This window comes from Arachis hypogaea, chromosome 12 (assembly GCF_003086295.3).
Source record: "Arachis hypogaea cultivar Tifrunner chromosome 12, arahy.Tifrunner.gnm2.J5K5, whole genome shotgun sequence".
Taxonomy (NCBI): Eukaryota; Viridiplantae; Streptophyta; class Magnoliopsida; order Fabales; family Fabaceae; genus Arachis; species Arachis hypogaea.
Window position 1 is genome coordinate 36,066,687 of NC_092047.1, and position 2,626 is coordinate 36,069,312.

The 2,626-nt window shown below is 42.4% G+C and overlaps 1 non-coding gene across 1 annotated transcript; it reads left to right on the top strand.

Moving 5' to 3' along the window:
* Positions 1–1,642: 1,642 nt before the first annotated feature.
* LOC112732030 (small nucleolar RNA R71) lies at positions 1,643–1,750 on the top strand. The gene has a single exon (XR_003167772.1). It is a non-coding gene; the product is annotated as a small nucleolar RNA R71 (small nucleolar RNA).
* Positions 1,751–2,626: the final 876 nt, after the last annotated feature.

Genomic DNA, 2,626 nt, shown 5'->3' on the forward strand with positions numbered 1-2,626 from the left:
GACGCCAGAATTGGGCAGAGAGCTGGCATTGAACGCCAGTTTGCGTCGTCTAAACTTGGGCAAAGTATGGACTATTATAATTGCTGGAAAGCCCTGGATGTCTACTTTCCAACGCAATTGGAAGCGCTCCATTTTGGGTTCTGTAGCTCCAGAAAATCCATTTTGAGTGCAGGGAGGTCAGAATCCAACAGCATCAGCAGTCCTTCTTCAACCTCTGAATCTGATTTTTGCTCAAGTCCCTAAATTTCAGCCAGAAAATACTTGAAATCACAGAAAAACACACAAACTCATAGTAAAGTCCAGAAATGTGAATTTAACATAAAAACTAATAAAAACATCCCTAAAAGTAACTAGATTCTACTAAAAATAATGCCAAAAAGCGTATAAATTATCCACTCATCATGTATACATAAATCTTTTAGAAACTTTGCATATTTAGGTACCTGTTGAATAACATCAAAAAGGGGAACAGTTACCTCAACCTTTTTGAATATTTCTACCATTTTGGGATCAAGTTTCAGCTGCTTCTTGGGCTTCCTTGCAAGTTGTGGAAATGGAATAGGAGTGGCGTTTTCTGCAGTGTCTGCGCCCTTTGGTTCTTCTTCCTGTGATTGAGCTTCTTCTTTTTCAGCGATGTCCTGTATGTCCTCCTCCTCTTCAACATCTTCTATTTCCACCACCTCTTCAGCTGAGGCGTGTTCTGGTGGGCTTGACTCCTGCTGATTCCTCTCCTGCAGTGTGGTTTCGGACCTTAGGGTGATGGCATTAATGCCACCCTTTGGATTGGGTAATGGTTGAGAGGGGATTCCACTGGAGCTTAAAGGCTGGTTATTGGAGTTATTCATTGATCCAATCTGTGAGACAAGAGCTTGCAAGGTAAAGTTCAGACCATTTAGTGTAGCATAAAGGTTATTTTCCATGGCCTATTGTCTCCGATCAATAGATTGTAGTAACTCATCATTAGCAGATGAAGAAGGATAAGTAATTTGAGAGGTCTGCTGTTGGGTATTCTGTGGTCCTTGGGATTGCCGCAGGTGAGGTGCTCCGTAAGGTTGGTTCTGGTTCTGCTGCCTGTTGTTGTTATTATTCCACCTCTGATTTTCTTGATTGTCTCTGCCTCCTCTGTTATTGTTGTCCCTCCAATTCTTGTTAGAATTGTCCTGCCATCCATGGCTGTAACTGCCACCTTGATTGTACCCTTGGTTGGGGCGGTCATAGAAGTTATGACTGGCTGCCACGGTGTTGTCTTCCTGTTGGAGCTGCGGACATTCATCAGTATAATGGCTATAATCAGCACAGACTCCGCAAACTCTCTGTGGGACTAACTGTTGGCTTTGCTGTGGTGGAGAATGTTGAGCTTGCTGAACTTGTTGATTCAATTGCATTTGCTTCAGTGAGTTGGTCATTTCACAGATACTCTGAGTTAGAGCAGCAGTCTCTTTGCTAGAGGATAGTTCTGCAATAGCTTTTAAACGGCCTTGTTTCTACCTGTGATTCCGAGTAGATTCAGCTAAGTCGCTGATCAATTGCCATGCCTCATCAGTGGTCTTGTACTTTTTCATCGACCCATTGCTAGCACTTTCCAATGTGGTCTTATCTTGGGCATGCCCTGTGTGACGTAATCGAGCAACACTATCTTGTCAATCATATGGTGGGGGCATGCTTCCAGAAGATTATTGAAGCGCTCCCAGTATTCATAGAGAGTCTCAGATTCATCCTGAAAAATCATGGAAATGTCTTTTCTCAGTTTATCAGTAACTTCAGCTGGAAAGAACTTTTCCAAAAATTCTCTTTTAAGTGTATCCCAGTCGGATGCAGTTGCTGCGGGTTGAGTGTAGTACCACTCTCTCGCTTTTCCCTCAAGAGAGAACGGGAAAGCTTTCAGCAAAATAGAAGTTTCATCCGTACCATTGTGCCTGACAGTAGAACAGGCTGCTTGAAAATCTCTCAGGTGCTTGATAGGCTCTTGAGCAGGTAAGCCATGAAACTTAGGCATCAAGTTTAGTAGTGCAGTCTTTATTTCAAAGTCTGTAGCCACCGCTGGGTGATGCGCTTGAAACGGTTGCATTGTAAAATCAGGGGCTCCAGCCTCCTGGATAGTAACTCTCCTAGGTGCTGCCATGTCACCTACACGTAAATCAACCGAATCAGTAGAACGGGAGCTAATTTCTTCCTTAAATGACATTTCAGATCTGCCCTCAGAGAGGACTAACCGACGCCGAGCTTGCCTTATTCGTGAAATAGTTCTTTCAATCTCAGGATCGAATACTGGCAAGCTTGGATCAAGAAGTGAACGCGTCATCTAACGAAAGAAACATGCAGCTCATAGTAGCAAAATAAAATAAAATACAAATAAATAAATTCCAATTAATAACTTTAGCACTCTATTGCAACTCCCCGGCAACGGCGCCAAAAATTGACATGGCGGAAATTGGCGAGTTAAGAATTGTTATAAGATATGCGTTGCAAGTATAGTTCTCAACCAACCAGAAATCCGCCTATCAATTTAGAAGGGTTGTCACAAAAATTAAAATTAAAATACTGGGAGTATGAATCCCAGGTCGTCTCCCAATGAGTTGCAGAAAGGTGTGCTATTTTATTAATCAGATGTTTTCAAAAATGAATT